Genomic DNA, 19,727 nt, shown 5'->3' on the forward strand with positions numbered 1-19,727 from the left:
TTTAATGTTGTTTTAGGATATTGTTTTAAAATTTTTAAATTGTTTTAAATTTCTTGTTTTTGTTTTTAACTAACATTTTGATGTTGTTTTTATCTTGTTGTAAACAGCCCAGAGACGTAAGTTTGGGGTAGTATAAAAATGTGTTAAATAAATAAATATTGTCTACACAGACTGGCAGCAGCTTCTCCAAGGTTGCAGGCAGTAATCCCTCTCAGCCCTATCTCTTCATAACCTTGTGGGTTTCCAAATCCTTGTGTGTAAATCTTTGTAGATATATGATGTACAAACAACCACTTTGTATATAATTGTGCTTTGGCAACGTACTGTATACTTTGGTAGTTTGTTGGTTCAATTAAAAAAATCTTGTCATATCAAAAATAAAATAAAATCTTGTCCTATCTTGGAGAAGCCAGGGTGGGAACTTGGAACCTAGATACTGTTCCCAGAGCGGGTCCATCCCCTGAGGGGAATATCTTACAGGGCTCACACTTCTAGTCTCCCCTTCATATGCAACCAGGCTGGACCCTGCTTACCTAAGGGGACAATTCATGCTTTCCACCACAAGGCCAGCTCTCCTCTCCAGACATACTGTTTTTTTATCTTCCCCAAACCCTACTCCTTATGTTAACAAGGTGGACATATGGAAAAGGTTGCCTGCCACTGACACATCTGCTTTGTCCCCAACAATAAGCATGAAATAGAGCCCTTTCCTGGCATTATCAAGGCTTCTAATGAATGTGTGTGGGGGAGTATTATGGTCTGCTGCTATAAAGTTGCTCACCCTCCAAAGCTGCCTTTCGTGTCCTTGAAAACATACCTGAAAGCATCAAAGTGGTGCTTGGTCTCCTATCAGAAGAGCATTGCTGTGTGTCATTTCTTACTTAGCTTGGGAATACTTAGCGTTGTGTTGGTTTGGTTAGCTTAAAAACGTTCCTCTACACTGAATGTGACCCAGTTAATGGCTGAGTAGGAATACATTTTGCAACAATTCAGTGAAACAATTCTATTTTTACTTGTCTGCCATCAGAATTGACATCTGCTTCCATTCATGCCCTCCCCTGCCAGATCTGCATTGCCTCCCATTTGTGTCCTTCCTCCCCCCACATACCTCTTTTGCTAATGCAAAAAGGGAATTCTACACTTATAACTAATAATTGCTTGGAACAGGATTGTTACCATAGAAACCAGGATGGTGTCTAACTTGGTGACCACTCTACAATTTAAGGATGGGGGGCACATAACTCGATTGTGGATTGCATGTTATCTCTGGAGATGATGAAAGTTGACTTAAACATTTTGAGTTCCAGAGCTGAAGCAGTGCTGTGTTTGAGCCATACAGCGGGACTGTAAAACATGTCAACTTCCAGTAAAACATGTCATCCAGTGATAGGCTTCTAGGCTGCAAATTAGAGTGGGGGATCATATTTGACACACTTGAGCAGTCTAGTAGTGATAGTTACTGTACCTAAGACTCTGTAATTGTTGTGACTCTCCCACTCCACCCCCCAGTCTGGGATAGCATACTTTCTTAGCTTGGCCACTGTTAGGCAATAGAATATTTGAGTGTGATATGCATATAATAATGGGCACTAACACACCTACAGAAAAATAATATACAAATAATATATATGTGGGCTTCCAGTAGCATCTGGTGGGCCACTGTGTGAAACAAGATGCTGGACTTAATGGGCCTTGGGCCTGATCCAGCAGGGCTGCTCTTATGTTCTTAACTGAATTGTTATCAAAGAATACTAATTCAGTCAGCTGCATCGGTTGAATAAGTTGTTATGCATGATATCTCTTGCAAGTCTTTTTAAAATGTGGGGTTATGACTATTGGAAGGATATGTAGGGTTGTCTTGCTGAATTATTTGTACTGTTGACCCTAATGTTAGGTATTGGTTTTGTATTTTGGACTCTTCTGGCAGCTTTGAACTCTCTCTTTGCAATCTCTTATGCTCTGTGCCCGAGACCAACTGTTTGGTCACCCTTGTTCAAAACTGGGTATGGATTCTGCCTTAGTGACTGGGTAATCTTTGGAACTTCTGTGCATTTTGGTTTTTTATAATTATAAATGTAGTTCATTCCTCTGGTCCAGATATTCCCTTTTAACTTGACTGAATGAGTATTCTAAGGTTCTCCCACCTGAAGTGCATCTTGCCAGTGCCTTATTTTCATTCATACAAATATTCTGGCTGTATCCTAAGTTGTTGTTCCATGAACGGAAGGCACCCCATTCATGCAAAGGGAGCCAGGAAGGAGTGACCCTTTCTCAGTCTTTGTGTCTGTCCCCCCTAAAAACTTACTGCTCAGGGATGGAAGGATGCTCCAGAACAGAATGGCTAGCATGTGGCAGAAAGGCACAATGAGGGACTAGAACAGGAAAGGGCAATCACAAAAATACCCCCTCCCCGGCAAATGGAAACACTTCCATTTGCAGAATAGTTTGGAATACAACCCAATAGATTGATCATAGACAAAAGATGTAGTTTGGGGGGGGTGGTGTTTGTGTGTAGGGGTGGCAATAGGGTATAGGAAGTATGACTCAGTATAGTAGTATGACTCAGTATAATAGTATGACTCAGGCCTACTGAGTCAGACCATAGGTCCATCTAGCTCAGTATTGTCTACACAGACTGGCAGCAGCTTTTCCAAGGTTGCAGGCAGGAAACTCTCTCAGCCCTATCTTGGAGATGCCAGGGAGGGAACTTGGAACCTTCTGCTCTTCCAAGAGCTGCTCCATCCCTTGAGGAGAATATTTTACAGTGCTCGCACATCAAGTCTCCCATTCATATTTAACCAGGGTGAACCCTGCTTAGCTAAGGGGACAAGTCATGCTTGCTACCACAAGACCAGCACTCCAAGACATGCAAGAAAATTGTGTTGTAGCTCCCAAATCATTAGCTGGGTAAAGCACATTCAAGGGGTCACCACCACCAACCCATATGTATAATAATTGAATGAATGTTATGATTTTGTTTCAAGTTCAGCTGCTACATAAAATGGTCGCTTTGAGTGGCTGCTTTTTATATTAAAGGTACTAACATTGTGTCAAGTTATCACTACTGTATGTGCTGTGCTATTGTGTAGAGATGTGCACAAAACTGGCTTGGCCTGTTTGCTCCCCCCCCCCCCCAGTTCAGTTTGAATTCAATGCCAATTCAAACCGCTTCTAAAAGGTTCTACATAGGGTATAATGGGAACTTGAACTAGCCCATTATTCCCTAGGTGGAGCTCCTAGGGGTGCAAAACTGGGGTGGGTGGTAGGCACCCAGGGGTGCCTACTACCCACCAAATCCCAAAGCAACCAGACACTCCTGTGATTATTAATGGATTTTTGAAGATTGTTTCAGTCTTTGCACTCCTCCATAGGGAATAGTGGGGATTTGAGGATGCCCCATTCCCCCCTTTGGGGGGTGCCTCGACACCCCAAATTGGGTCTGGGGCACGGCAGGTTGTGCCAGAACTCCCTCGAGACAGCCCTAAGTTGGTGGGGTTCATGGAGTTTTCCAGAAATTTTTCAGTTCTGGCCTCTCTTAACAGGCTATCTCAGAGTGGATTCTCTGGTTTGTATATAATATTATGAAAAGCTCTTCAGAACAGCTGCCTGGGGAGAGTTCTGTCACAATCTGCTGTGCCACCAGACACACTTTGTGGTGCCTAGGCATCCCCCAAAGTGGAGGAATGGGCCAGATGGGCCACCTCAAACCCCTATTGTTCCCTATGGGAGAAATGGGGGGGGGATGCATTTTTAAAAAATCACATAAAATTGCAGGAGTACCCATTGCTTGGGGGTTCAGTGGGTGGTGGGCACACATCCCGGGGTTTGTGCCCCTAGCAGGCCGCAGTACCAACATACAGTGACACAACTAAAAAGACACCCAGCTAAGAACCAAAAAACAACCACAGAAACTGACCTGCTGCTGCTGTGCGTGCACAACTGCAAAGCCAAGGGAAACAAACCAAACAGCACAGACTACACAACAGCCACGCAAACCAACAAGAGACCCATCAAGGTGGCAGTGCAAGGCAGTAAAACCAACCCAGCATCACGCAAACTGCAAAGAAAGAGGGGCAAGGCAAAAACACACCATGGTGAAGGAGAAGAACTTAAGAACATAAGAACAGCCCTGCTGGATCAGGCCCAAGGCCCATCTAGTCCAGCATCTCGTTTCGCACAGTGGCCCACCAGATGTTGCTGGTAGCCACAGGCAGGAGTTGAGGGCATGCCCTCTCTCCTGCTGTTACTCCCCCGCAACTGGTACCCAGAGGCACCCTGCCCCCGAGGCTGGAGGTGGCCTACAGTAGCTGTCAATAGAGCTCTCCTCCATGAAGTTATCCAAACCCCTCTTAAAGCCATCCAGGTTGTTGGCTGTCTCCACATCTCGTGGCAGAGAATTCCACAAGTTGATTATGTGTTGTGTGAAAAAGTACTTCTGTTTGCTGGTCCTAGATTTCCTAGCAATCAATTTCATGGGATGACCCCTAGTTCTAGTGTTATGGGAGAGGGAGAAGAATTTCTCCACACCATGCATGATTTTATAGACGTCTATCATATATCCCTGCAGTCGTCTTTTTTCTAAACTAAATAGCCCCAGGTGTTGTAGCCTAGCCTCATAAGAAAGGTGCTCTAGGCCCTTGATCATCTTGGTTGCCCTCTTCTGCACCTTTTCCAGTTCTACAATGTCCTTTTTTAGATGTGGTGACCAGAATTGTATGCAGTACTCCAGGTGTGGCCGCACCATAGTTTTGTATAAGGGCATTATAATATTAGCAGTTTTATTTTCAGTCCCTTTCCTAATGATCCCTAGCATGGAATTGGCCTTTCTTACAGCTCCCGCACATTGAGTCGACACTTTCAACAAGCTGTCCATCCCAAGATCCCTCTCCTGGTCAATCACCGACAGCTCAGATCCCATCAGCATATACTTGAAATTGGGGTTCTTCGTCCCAATGTGCATCACTTTACACTTGTCAACATTGAACCGCATTTGCCACTTTGTCGCCCACTCACCCAGTTTGGAGAGATCCTTTTGGAGCTCTTCACAATCTGTTATGGATTTCACTACCCGAAAGAGTTTGGACAGGCATTCCAATTTTGGAAGGAAGTCTTCTTCCCTTTTATAGCTTCCTTGACAGTACCCGTTAGCCATGCTGGCATTTTTCTGGACTTAGTGGTACCTTTCCTCTTTTGGGGTATACAGTCTAACTGGGCTTCTAGTATTGTGGTTTTGAAACCCCATGCACTCAGGAGTGAATTGAATCTCCTGATTTTCCCTTTCAGCTTCCTTTTCACCATACTCCTCATTTTAGAGAAGTTTCCTCTTCTGAAATTCAAAATGTCTGTGTTAGACGTCCTTGGTGATTCTCTCCCCACATGTATGCTGAATTTGATGGCACTGTGGCCACTGTTCCCTAAAGGCTTGATAACACTGACATCCCACACCAGATCCTGGGTGCCACTCAGAATTAGGTCCAAGTTCGCCTTCTCTCTGGTTGGTTCCAAGACCAACTCTTCTAGGGCACAGTCATTTAGTGTATCTAGAAATCTGACCTCTTTGTCCTGACCTGACTGTGAATTTACCCAGTCTGTGTGTGGGTAATTGAAGTCACCCATGATTACAGCCCTGCCTCTCCTTGACGCCTCCCTGATTTCCTGCTGCAACTCCAGTCACTGTCTGCATTTTGATCAAGAGGGCAATAGCACGTCCCCAGTAGCATGTTCCCTTTTAGGCCTTGTATAGTCACCCACAGGGTTTCTGTGGAGGACTCCAGTCCACCCAGGTTTTCTAGCTTGTTAGATTCTATGTTAGATTCTAGTATATAGTTCTACTCCACCTCCAAGGTGCTCCTCCCTGTCCTTTCTATAGAGTTTATATCCAGGGATAACAGTGTCCCACTGGTTCTCACTGTTCCACCATGTTTCTGCTATGCCCACTATATCTATTTATGCATTAACTTAAATTAACATCCACAAACCCTTTTTTCCTGCTCTTCTCTTCGGGCATGTGTTTTGCAAAAATACAGCCAGGTCTGCAAAGTAGACTCTCACCACCACAAGCAGCAGACCAGAAGGAAGCCAAGGAAGACTGCAATCAGAGTGATTTTGCTAGGCCAGAGGCTTGGCATTAAGTAGGATTTGAAACTCCCTCTTTTGGGAACCCCCACCTTTGCACTCTCCCTTCCAATATGGTGCCAGTTCTCAAGGACTGGCACCACTCCAGAGCCTTCCAGCGAGCAGACTCATCTGGCCAATCAGGAAAGCATGAGCTCAGCAAAGAAAAATCAAACAAAGCAAGTGACACAAAATGGAGGATAGGACCTAAAATGGCCTCTAGAACCTTCATACTGGCTCAAACAGGTTCAAATTCAACCTAGCTCTGAAAGGTTCTAATTAGGGTATAATGGGGATTCGAATCAGCCCATTATTCCCTATGTGGAGTACTTGGGGGCACAAAACTGGGGTTGGTAGTGGACAGGTATAACCCCCAAATAGCTCCGGGGTACCACAGGTATGGCCTCAACTCCCCCCAGGCAGCCCCATGTTTGTAGGGTTTACTGGGGTTTTTAAAAAATATTTTTAAAAAGAATGTTTCCTTTCATTGCAATGCCTAGGAGTCTCTCTCCATTCATAAGTAGACCTGTGTGTGGCCTTAATTGCTGTGAACTCTGAGTTCTGAGTTCACAGCAATTAGGGTCACTCTCACTGTTGTACTTACAGGTGAAACTTGGAAAATTAGAATATCGTGCAAAAGTCCATTAATTTCAGTAATGCAAATTAAAAGGTGAAACTGATATATGAGACAGACGCATTACATGCGAAGCGAGATAAGTCAAGCCTTAATTTGTTATAATTGTGATGATCATGGCGTACAGCTCATGAAAACCCCAAATCCACAATCCCAGAAAATTAGAATATTACATGGAACCAAGAAGACAAGGATTGTAGAATAGAACAATATCGGACCTCTGAAAAGTATAAGCATGCATATGTATTCAGTACTTGGTTTGGGCCCCTTTTGCAGCAATTACTGCCTCAATGCGGCGTGGCATGGATGCTATCAGCCTGTGGCACTGATGAGGTATTATGGAAGACCAGGATGCTTCATTAGCGGCCTTCAGCAATTCTGCATTGTTTGGTCTCATGTCTCTCATCCTTCTCTTGGCAATGCCCCATAGATTCTCTATGGGGTCAGGTCAGGCGAGTTTGCTGGCCAATCAAGCACAGTACACTGTATACTTTACAGAGGTCCAATATTGTTCTATTCTTCAATCCTTGTCTACTTGGTTCCATATAATATTCTAATTTTCTGAGATTGTGGATTTGGGGTTTTCATGAGCTGTACGCCATGATCATCACAATTATAACAAATTAAGGCTTGGCTTATCTTGCTTTGCATGTAATGCGTCTGTCTCATATATCAGTTTCACCTTTTAATTTGCATTACTGAAATTAATGGACTTTTGCACGATATTCTAATTTTCCAAGTTTCATCTGTATATGAATGGGGAGAGACTCCTGTGCACCAGTGTTTCATCCTACTGTGTGCGTGTAATGTCTACCAATGGAGAGTGAGAGTGACGCCACTGCAGCAGTGGAAGAAGTACAGAATTTAAATTACTTTGATTCTTGTTGCTGAATCTTATGATGAGATCAGGAGGTGAGAGCTGTTCAGCATTTATGTACCAAGCTTATCTTGTGTTGGCTATAGAAACTTTATTAAATTTATTTATTTATTTTATTATTAAAACTTTTATACCGCCCTTCTAAAAGGCTCAGTTTCTTATTTCTAATTTCTTATTCCACATTGAAACAGTGCAGAAGGAGCCAAGTGTATACACTTAACAAAAGTTCAATATTGCTCTTGTCCGAAATGCCCCTGAAAAAAGATTGATATCCCATGATAATCAACATGGAAGAATAGGTCTTGTACCTCATCTGTGCATATGAAAATCACAAGCCCTTTCTATAAACTCTTTCCCTGTGATAGCTTGCCTCTTTCCCTGTCCTGGTACACAAATTTTAAATTGATTAACATATGCCCATCCTATATCAAAGTGTGGAGCTGCTTTTTGATGGAATTGCATGCCTGTGTTGCTAGAAATTGCCACTTTGGGATTTTGCCTGTATGTGTGGTGGTGTTGTACACATTTGAGCAAAACAGGCTTGGCATGATACAGCTATGAATTCATTTTGAGATAAGAATTGGCCTTGACTTTTCCTGCATAATTATTTGGTGGTTCCATGTAGCAGCTGGCATAATGAGGTTCTTGGCATCCCTTTTCTTTTAAAAAGGAATTCAAGCCTATTTTCACCACTAAAGAGGCTGCAAAGCTGTAACGGATTTAGCGCAGCCTTTGTCTCAAAGCAAGCCCATGTGAGGGGAAGAAAAATGCTGACTCATCCTCTCTCATGCTTTCACCCACAAAGACTGCTCCCAAAAGATTTCCTGATAGATAATACGCTGCCACCACACCCACTTATCAAGAGCTTATTCCTGCTCCCCCTGGCTTGGGTGAATGGAAACTCAACTTCTGTTTACTATAGGAAAAGTACACAAAACCTTCACGTGCAGGCTTACACGTGGTGAGAAAACTTGGTAGAGTGGCTGAACAATCAAATTGAGGCGCGTTTGCACCAGAGTAAACTCCTTTCCAGCCCCATTTTCCTGAGTTAAAAATCCACACAAAGAGGCTGGTTAAAATTGCAAAGAACAAAAAAGAAAAATAAACTTTATTCAAAATACTACAAAGTGTTTCCATCTGAGACTTTCCCAGCTTTTAGTTACAGGTAAAAGGAACACTCAGTAGCTGCAATAATACTTCAAAAAGCACCCTCACATGATATTAGGGCAGCACACTTTAAAAATCGTGGTTACCCACTTGCAAAATACATAGATGTAAGAAATTACAAAAAGCACCTTTAAGAGTTTACAGAGACTTTTGCAATGCCCTGTTGGAATGGCTAAGGCTCAACGTTTCTTAGCTTATTTGCATTACAGATAAAACTCCATAGAACAGTTGTAAGGATAGGCAAGGCAAGGCACACAAAAGCAAAAGTAAATTTCTGATGTGAGCTGACTAGCAAATGGTTCCCTAGACTAAATTTCCAGAAGCCAGGAGCCCTGGCTTCCTTCCCCCTTAAACTCACCCCAAACTCCAGGAGAGAATTCAAGGTTCCTGCAATCCTGTCTTCCAAGGATCTGCAGATGTCCTTCCATGAGATAATTTTCCAGGCTAGCTTTTGACTATGAGGCAGCAAAACTCCATTGCTACTCCTCACTAAGCCTTCCACCCGTCCTCTCTCCTCCAGCATAGCTTCTTCTCAACAAAGACACACTTGTCTTCCTGTCACAAGGCCCTCTAGTTCCTGCCCACCATGTGCTAAGTGGCTGATCCATAGAGGTACTGCCTGTCAGTCAGGACAGGGTTCACTTCCAGTTCACTCTTTAGAGGAAAGGAAAGGCTGTTACTGCCTGATCGTTACAGAAGCATATGGACATATGGCTAAATCCAACACCAAGGCAGAGTTTAGCAGGAATTGCAGTGCCATAAGATCTGGAATGTTGGCATCTTGTGCATCTCTTTGCTTTTCCCCACAATGCGCAGAAGAACATATGATGCAAAACAGAACAGAAATACACATTCTTATAGTTGTATATTGGGTATTGGATATAGAACTTAAGTGGTCTTGGCTTCAGGCATGTGCCTTCACATACAAAATCTATGCTTTTTGGAGTAACAAATGATCACCATCAATGGTGAAATTGAGGAGTCTTGTTCTGACTCTCCCAAGCATGTATGTTGTGTTAATAACTTTCAGCTGTAAGTAAGCTGCATCAGTTGAAAGTTGGAAAGCTGTGTCTGTTTCCTGTCTATTATGCACAAGTAAGCACCAGGTGACAAAGTGCATGGGTGAGGTCACTGGTTCTGTTAGTGTTGGGGGGAAAGGGCAATAAACTGTATTTAAGAGTCTTCAGCAAGAGAGAATTATTTCAGACTTTGCATTGTCAGCCAGTAACGAGATGCCATAAAACTGGACCTGAGGGTTTCTGTGGGCCTTCAGGCTGGTCCGGTCTTGTCTTTCTTAGTATCTTGGCCAATATTTATCAGAAGTACTCTTTATTCTGATGTGCAGTGATTAATAGCGTTGACACAACTTAATATACATTTTCCATGTCTGTCTTCTGTTTTAAGCTAGTTATTCATCAACAATACCATAAAATCTGATTCTGAAAAAAGGCTGAGTTCTCTTTGCTCGAAATAAGTGCAGTACTGAAAGCATGTAGCCCTTTTTTAGTCACCACCCCAACGCCTGCTTGGTTATTACCTCTTACAGGCCCAAACGCTAGAGCTACAGTAGCATTGCCCTTTCTATGCAGACAACCTAAATGGGTTAAAATAGTGGCTTGTCTTGAAACGGCCTGGGCTCAGTGTAGAATCTCTTCTTTCCCTATTCAGTGGGGCAGGAGTAAGTGGCTTATCTTGCCCGATCACTGTGTGAATATGGGGAGGGGGAGGTGATCATTGCAGGAGTACCCTGCTTGCCTGCCTGTCCCTTCTCTCCCCTCCCCAGCTGATTGTTGCTGCCTTAAGACCAGGATTCTTGGATATTCTGGATCCAGGTTCCAGATGTACCTCCCTAGTTATGAATCATTGTTAGGGTGCCATCTTTTTTGGAGGTTAGACTATGCTTGCCAATTAGAACATTCTGTGTCCAGCCTGTGTTTATAAAATTAACTGCCACTTGAGAAGTGAACTATTACTAAGACTTTTTTTTTGTAAGCAGATGTTAAACCTTCAAGTGTGATGTAGAGTAGTCTAGTTTGCATTATTCACTGTACTTTTGAGATAATGCCACTGAATTTAGTTTGCTTCAGGGTGGATTTGATTTAAATCAAACTGATTTAATTCACGATTTAAATCACGATTTAAATCACTAGTCAGTAAGGCTTGATTTAAATCATAGTTTTCTACATAAAGACTACTTCTTGCTGGTATAACTTTAATATGCAAGTAGATGAAGATTTTTAGAATAACAACTTTTCATATTAGTTTTTTTATCCCCAGTTTAATAGGTTAATCATTCATATTTGGACAACTTTTCTGTTGTACTTAGGAAGGAGAAAAATAATCATTACCTTAATAATAACAATTTAAATAGATTTATTCAACTGAAACAATAACATTACAGCATATGTTATTTGCTTAAACAAACATCCATGTTTGTTAACTAATTTGGCTAAACAAAATATATATATTTTAAGAAACTTAGACTGTCAGCCCAGCCTACACATGAAAAACTTAAATACTGTCCTCTGTAGCTCACTCGTCATCTTTTTCTTCTTTGTTCATAATCTGGAAAAGAAAAACAAGCTTTCCTGCTTTATCGGGTCCCAAACAATTTCTCAATTTAGAATGAATGAGTCCAAAGGAAGAGAATATTCTTTCAACGCCTGCAGAAAAAGCTACTGCTGTTAAAAGTGAAATCATTACTTGAACAGTCTCTAAATCCAAGTGCTTAAGTGACTTCCACCATTTCACTGGTGTGACTTTCTTTAAAATATCTTCAGCAAACATATATTTCTTGAATGGTTCCCCCTTAGCTTTGAAGTTTATTATAGTTGGCATTACAGATGGATGATTGCTGGATACCCATGTCATACTAACTCCTCTTCCTCAGCACTTAAGTTTTGACCCTGGTACTGGATATTGACAATATTTGCCAAAAAATGAGCTGGAGACAGTACTTGTCCCATTCGTTTTTTAAATGCTTGTAATTTAATTCTGTCCATGTGTAGTTCTGTTTTTAAGTGTTCACTCAGTTCCTTCCAAATTTCAACAGCATCAGCAATAAAACAGCTATTTTTCTGTATTTTGTTTAAAGATTCAGAGATGGGTTTCAGGATGCTCAGCATATGTTCAACATTTCTCTTAAGCCCAATGTTGAGGATTTTGGCCGTGACAGTGCCATCTATTTTATTCCAATTTTGTTCACAAACTGTCATCAGAATAGGCCAGTTCTTGATATACTGCTCAAAACAGTCCACCACAGAGTTCCATCTAACATCTTGTGGGAGCGTTAGCTTGGTTCCACCCATCCTTTTCAGAGCTGCTGCAGCAAAGTGATTGTTACGGAAGTATTTAGCAATTTCAACATTAGTCTTTATTTCTGGAACACTTAAGTCTTTGGCTAAGAGGTGCAGCAAATGAGCACTGCAACCATATGTTATTAGCTTTGTATTCCCTTCCTGCTCTTCTAAATTTCTTCTCATCTTGGATACATTTGCAGCATTGTCTGTGACCAAACTGCGTACTAGACATTTGAATTTTTGTTCACGTGTTATTATAGCTTTTACTGCCACTTCTTGTAAGTATTCTGCTGTGTGTGCATTTCCTGACGTATCAATTGTTTGTGCAAGGAAGACTTTCCCTTCTTCTGTTGTTATACAAGCACATACAATAGGATCATTATGGACATTACTCCACCCATCAATACTTAGGTTAACAATTCTACCCTCCAGAGCTGTTGCACATTGCTCCATTTCTCTGTCATACACTTTATCCAGCAGTTTCCCTGCAACATCTGCTCTGCTGGGTGGACTGTATCCTGGTCTCAGTGACTGAACCATATTAATGAAATGTGGGTTCTCAGTCAGACGGAAAGAAGAGTTCGTTGCATAAACAAACTGGGCAATTTTTTCATCAATTAACTCTTTTTCTAATCTGCTAGTTTTTATCACAAACTTATCTATGGTGGTTCCAGGAGGGAAGGATTTTTTCTTTCTTTTAGGTGATAGTGATATGTGGCTGTGGGTGTCTGATGATGATGCTAATGAAGCACTATCCTGGATGGATAACTCTGAAACTGTAGAACAGGAGGATGGTGATCTTGAAGGTGGATAGTTTCCAGAATCCATGAATTCCCCTAAACAAAAAAGTCAATGCTGTTATTTTATTGTTTATACAATTTCTGCTTATTGTACACAGCACTGCCCCAAAAGGAATATTTGCTTTTCTTCATAACTGTACCAAATGACAGTAACATGCAGTAATAATAAGAAATATAATTTTGCTCAAACATGACAGTTCAAGGCAGTCTTTAGAAATATTATATGATTCAATAAAAATGTTTACCAACCTGAAGATCCTGCCTGTTCAAATGTGTTTCTTTGGTCATCTTCATCACAGCACTTCTCATGATGTTGCCTCATTCGGGCCACCAGGCCTTGCATTTCTTTGTTGCAGCGTTTGCATTTTGCACGTATGCCTGCCTTACCGATAGGTAAAGGAATTTCATTAAAATATTGCCAAACTGGGTCTCTTTTACGGCCTGCTGCCATTATAGGTTTTTTCCTCCAAGGAAAGAATGTGATAAACCTCAGGTCATACACACAAAAAGATCCAAAGACTTGTCTGTCTGTGGCTATGCAGTATTGTGCTCAGAAAGTTTCACTTTCATTTTGTACTGCTTGTCTGCTTGCCCCTCCCTCCTCACAGTTTCACTTTCTTCTTGTGCAGATCTATTCCACTCCAAACAATCAGAAAAATATTGTTTCTATTCTATTTCACTGAACTTCTTGAAACTTAGCACTGAAGGGGTTGATTCTGTATTCATAGGCTTGTAGAACAATAGGATTAAGGTCTTTTTCTCAACTCTGTTCATGTCATAACATTTTTGCTGTGAAGAAGAGGCATGTGATCTCTGCTGAGTCAAATTCAGTTTTGAGAACTGCAAAAGTAAACCAAGCATCTGTGATAATATCTTGTAGGCAGAGAAACTGCCCAATAATCTTACAAAAACCTCTGGAAGAGCATGACATTGTGAATGGATTAATGGAATTTATTTACCAAAAAAATTAAACATATACAGCCTTATTCTACATAATTAAAAAACTAATCTTTATTTCATGATGGAATAACCTTTGGATGGTAATATATTTTCCTCAAAAAGCATTTTATTTAAAAAAAATCCGATTTAAATAAAAAAAATCCGATTTAAATAAAAAAAATCCAATTTTTTTAATTTATTTTTTTTAAATCATTGATTTTTATCCACCCTGGTTTGCTTTTTTCTTTTTTGGACATGATAATGTATTTTGTTCTGTCTTATATTATTTTCCACTTTGACAACTCATTATTTCAGTTGAAAAGCTGCTTATAAACCTTCCAAGTCTATTGGGGGAATGTGTATGTTGTCTCGTAATGGAATAGATCATGTGGAATGCAGGCTTTGTTTGTAACATTGCTTTGAATGCCTTTGAGCAATCAGCGAGCACATAACTTTCTAGTTATGATTATTGTGACATATGAATCATAATTCACAATTTATCAATAAGCAAAGGTAACTGTATAGCAGTGGAGACTTTTGTACCATCTATGTGTGAGAAACCCATCCCAGCCTGATGAAGCAACTGAGGCAGTTATCCAAGAGATGTTTAGCATGACAGCTCAATCAATTATTAAGGTTATCCACTGGATTCTAGTGGAGCTTTGAGAATGGAAAGTGCAGTTCTTGGAGTCATTGCTGCAGTGGCTTGGCACTGATAGATTGAAGCAGTCAGCTTGAAGCAACAAATTACTACATTACCAGAGAGTGAAATGGAAGGAAATTGAGCTTTTTTGTAAATAAAACTTTGACATTGAAGGTGCCAAAGTAGGCGGCATATTGGACTTTTTGATATTGCATTCTACAATAGCATGGTGTTGGTGGCCTGTAGAAAATTAGCTGGTGGTGCAGCGTGTGCGCACACACACTGCCACATTTCCCCCACACAATGATCTTGTGAAGGAAAACCTGTCTGAGAGAATAAATTGTCTGGGGACCGGGGAAGAAAGTAGCTTCTGGGCTGTATATAGTAGGTATAAGGAAATTATGGGAATGTGGAAACACTGGCCTCATAGGGATAATTGAAGGTCTTTCCAAACTGTGAACTTTCATTTAAAAAAAATATTCTAACCCTGAACATCTAATTGTAAAAATGCTTAAAATATATACAAGGTGCTGCACAGAAGATGTATACCCCATCTAATGATCTAAAGACTCATCGTAGGCAGTTTACAATATATTATGTGATCCAATACAAAACTAAGGAAGATGCTGGTAGAGGGGAAATGGTCAAAGTCAGACCCCTAGTTCTCTCTGGTTGCTGCTTTCCTTAGGGTCTCAAGGGTCTCAAGAACCCTCGTTTCATGAAGGGTGATGCCAAGCAGCATCAGATGTAATCAAAAGTCCCTGCCTGTAGACTTACAATCTTTAGAGAGAGAGAGAGAGAGAGAGAGAGAGAGAGAGAGAGAGAGAGAGAGAGAGAAGTAAATTGTATTCTAAGCACACAGTTGTTATGAATGAAACCTGGTCCTACCTTTCAGTCTTTTGGTCAATAAGTGGGATCATCCCTAAGCAATGGGGCAACTTGACAAACCTGGCATTCTAAATATTAATAGAATTAAAATAATATTTTGTTACTTCTATTTGAGCCCATGATAGTCTCCACTGATTTATGTTGATGCATTCTATTTACAGTCTGGTGAATAGGGATGAGAATTGGGTGTTACACAAATGCTATCTTTGTTCAGAATGTCTCTAACATTTGTAATCCCTTGGTTTGGATCCTGTTGACTTGTAATAATACTAACACTTCCCTTGAATACAAGGTGAGCTTAGATTAACATGATCTGAGCCAGAGAAGAACTTCTGCTTTCTACCCACATACCTAGTTGCTGTGTTGGGGATGGAAGTCCCCCACCCTACCTCTGTGCCCTATCTCTGTGGCCACCAGAAAAAGCGCTCTCTTTTCTCCCCACCCCAGTTCTATGGGTCTGACACCTAACAATGTTCTGTATAGCAGGGGCAAGAGAGGGGATGGAGACCCCTCCCACTTTAAGCCTTTCAAGGGGGGCGAAGGGAACTACCACAGCAGTAACACAGTAAGACAATGGGGGGAGGGGAGGGCAGATGTTATGACTGAATTTAGATATCTGGGGGAGCAGCTCTTTGTTTCTTCCTCCTCCAGGATCTCTGCTTCTTCTTATAATTGTCTCATTGAGCCTAGAATAATTAATCCTTGGCTAAAATAGATGCACTGTGTAGTAAAGTGGAGTTTGTATAAACTGGCATGTTGGTGTACAGTTTACACAGATTCCATGCATTTTACTGTACAGTTTACACAAATTCCATGTTGACCATTTGGAATGCATGAGTCTGTTGTAGGCAATTGCTAACATCTGGCACTGCAGGAAACTTGACCCATCAGCTGAATTATATCAAAGTGTTTGTTTCCCCCTCTTCTTTTTCTAGACAGAACACAGACGCCTTCAGTACATTTGGAAGGCTTGTCGCTTCCTTGCAGGGTGCAATTACCAGCCATGTAACAGTGTGGGTGTTTTGTTTAATTATAGCTGAAACCTAGGGAATCTAATAAAATAATTGAGATGTTTCATTTTTCCATGAAGAGAGTAACCAATTTTTATTTAAAAGTTGAGAACTCTTAATATGAAAAGACTTTGAAGGAGACTGTCAGTATCCACCCCATCACATGGACTGTTGACTTGCTTCATTGTGCCTCCCAACCTTCTGTCCTACATAAGTGGGAGGCATAGGTCTCCTCACAGGCAACACAGGTCCTATAGGCAGCACAGGTCGCATCCAAATGATGTCATGCAGCTGTATCTCCAGGAGCTTTTCCAAACTGAGATGGAACACAGTTTTGCAACACTTAGGCTGGTGGGCATGGGGTGGGGGGAGATCATACTAGGGAACCATTTACAGCAACATCAGGATGGCGACAGAAGGTGCTGTTTATACAGCCAATGGCATTATTCAGCTTTGCTTTTGACAATTTGCAGTTACTGCACATTATGTGTCCTTAAAAAGTAGCACTTTGGTGCAGTGCTCAAAACGACTTAACTTTAGGCACCTCCTGCTACAGTAAATCCACCTGTCTGGGAAAGCTCCAGATCACAAGTCCAGCTCAGAACAGTGATGGAACCATGGAAGCACAACATCTGAGAAAGGTGAAAGGTAGCAGCAGCAGAGGGTGGGGTGGATCTGGCAGTGCTCTGGTGTGAATATGCCAGGTTGGGAAAGGCATTTGGAACAAGCTTCTACCTTGCTCCTCTTGGGAGGAGGGATTTATCTCAAGAACCTATGCAATATCTGTCGCTCTGCTTAGGCCAATTGTCATGGCTTGATCAAAAGAAACTGAAAGCCTATGAGGAACAGAACTAGATCTGCTGAAACATAGTGCAGTTCACTAGCTAATATGTTCAGGGTTTCCTTTTTTAATGCCTTGCTGAACTTTGATTATTTATTATTTACTTATTTATTACATTTCTAGACCCAAAGGCTCTGGGCAGTGCGCAACAAGTTTAAAAAACATAAAAACAAACATTTAAAGTACATGGCTTAAAACACTATAAAAACAATTTTATTTATTTATTTATTTGTTACATTTATAAACCACCCCATCCAGAGGCTCTGGGCGGTGTACAACAACTTTTAAAAGACATAAACCCCACAATTAAAACAATGCTAAAAACAATATAAAAGCAATTCAAAATGATTAAAACTATTTAAAACCAATTAAAATACATTTAAAAACAACAACACTTTACAAGCCTTGGAAGGCCAGGCCAAATAAATAGGTTTTTAGGGCTCTCTTAAAGGCCGACAGCGAGCCTAAACTGCGGATATCTGCCGGGAATGCATTCCATAGACCAGGAGCAGCTACAGAAAAGGCCCTGTTCCAAGTCACCACCAGACGTACTGGTGGCAGCTGAAGACGGACCTCTCCAGATGACCTCAACGAGCGATGGGGATCATACAGAAGAAGGCGCTCTCTCAGGTAACCCGGACCGAGGCCGATCAGAGCTTTAAAGGTAATAATCAGCACTTTGTATTTCGCCTGGAAACATATTGGCAGCCAGTGCAGCTGTTTGAAGACAGGCATAATATGGTCTCTCCGGGTTACCCCAGATACCAATCTGGCATCCACATTTTGAACTAACTGAAGTTTCCGAACTACGTACAAAGGCAGCCACTGCAGTACAGCCTCTACTACTGTAGAGTGCATTGCAGTAGTTGAGCCTGGAGGTTACCAGCTGATGCACCACTGTTTTGAGATGGTTCATTTCAAGGAATGGATGCAGCTGTTGAATCAGCCGAAGCTGATAAAAAGCGCTCCTGGCCATAGCCTCCACCTGAGATACCATGGTGAGGTCTGGATCCAAGAGCACTCCCAAGCTGCGTACCTGTTCCTTCTGGGGGAGTGTAACCCCATCCAGCACAGGAAGATCTAACTCATCCCTTAAATGCCAACCCCCCACAATGAGCACCTCCGTCTTGCTTGGATTCAGCTTCAATTTGTTGTCCCTCATCCAGCCCATTACTGCCTGTAGGCAGGCATTTAGGGAGTGAATGCCATTTCCTGATGATGAAGATGAGGAGGATAAGGAGAAATAGATTTGGGTGTCATCAGCATACTGATAACACCCTGCACCAAATCTCCTGATGACCTCACCCAGCAGTTTCATGTAAATATTAAAAATCACCAAGCTCCACCCTCTGAAATCTACTCAAGAGATAGGAGTGGAACCACTGCAAAGCAGTGCCTCCTATCCCCAATTACCCCAGGCGATCCAGAAGGATACCATGGTCAATGGTATCAAACGCCGCCGAGAGATCCAAAAGAACCAACAGAGTCACACTCCCTCTGTCGATTCCCCAGTAAAGGTCATCCATCAGGCTGACCAAGGTAGACTCAACCCCATAGCCCGCTCTAAGTTCCCTATTCCAGGTTCCCACCAGGGCATTGACGGAATCGCTGGCAGGACCAACATCAAAACCCTCAAAGGCCTTTTGGAATCCTACTGGATCCAACAGCCTTCTCGGGCGGACCATCTTAATAGGTCCTCGACCACTGCAGGGCTGGCTTGTTGCTGTGAAACCAACCTTACATAGGAACACATGAAGCTGCCATATACTGAGTCAGACCATTGGTCTATCTAGCTCAGTATTGTCTTCACAGACTGGCAGTGGCTTCTTCAAGGTTGCAGGCAGGAATCTCTCTCAGCCCTATCTTGGAGAAGCCAGGGAGGGAACTTGAAACCTTCTGCCCTTCCCAGAGCAGCTCCATCCCCTGAGGGAATCTCTTACAGTGCTCACACTTCTAGTCTCCCTTTCATATGCAACCAGGGCAGACCTTGCTTAGCTAAGGGTCATGCTTGCTACCACAAGACCAGCTCTCAACCAGGTAGTGGTCCGTCCATGACAATGGGGAAACCACAGGATCCCGCACCCACAGAACGCCCCCCTGATCTGAACAAAAGACCAAATCGAGTGTGTGGCCGGCAACCTGAGTTGGTCCTGAAACTAGTTTGGATAGGCCCATAGTTGTCATGGCCGCTATAAACTCCTGAGCTGCACCAGACAAGTCAGCCTCACAATGGATATTGAAGTCACCCAGAACCAAAAGTCTGGGTGACTCCAACACCAACTCTGAGACCAGCTCCGTCAGCTCAGTGAGGGAGTCGGTTGGGCAGCGGGGTGGACGGTACTTCAACAGAATCTCCAATCTATCCCTAGTTGCCAGCCTTAGAAAGACACACTCAATGCAAGTCAACTGTCGCACAGGGGCCCTGGTAAGTGAAACGGTATCCTTATGGACCACAGCCACCCCACCACCACCACCCTAGCTTGCTTACAACAGAGTAACCTGGTGGAAGAAGCTG

The 19,727-nt window shown here is 42.2% G+C and overlaps 1 protein-coding gene across 4 annotated transcripts in view; it reads left to right on the forward strand.

Moving 5' to 3' along the window:
- The window catches only part of TP53I11 (tumor protein p53 inducible protein 11), a 79,626-nt gene that overhangs the window by 27,930 nt on the left and 31,969 nt on the right, over nt 1-19,727 (forward strand). The window contains exon 1 of one of the 4 annotated variants that reach the window (XM_053263613.1): nt 15,878-15,887. The exons of the other annotated variants lie outside the window; for them this stretch is intronic. The gene's annotated coding sequence lies outside the window, so the exon portion shown is untranslated. Of the gene's footprint in view, nt 1-15,877; nt 15,888-19,727 lie in introns of those variants that run through there. 4 annotated transcript variants of the gene reach the window in all.

The sequence above is a fragment of the Hemicordylus capensis genome, chromosome 1 (assembly GCF_027244095.1).
Source record: "Hemicordylus capensis ecotype Gifberg chromosome 1, rHemCap1.1.pri, whole genome shotgun sequence".
NCBI classification, from domain to species: domain Eukaryota; kingdom Metazoa; phylum Chordata; class Lepidosauria; order Squamata; family Cordylidae; genus Hemicordylus; species Hemicordylus capensis.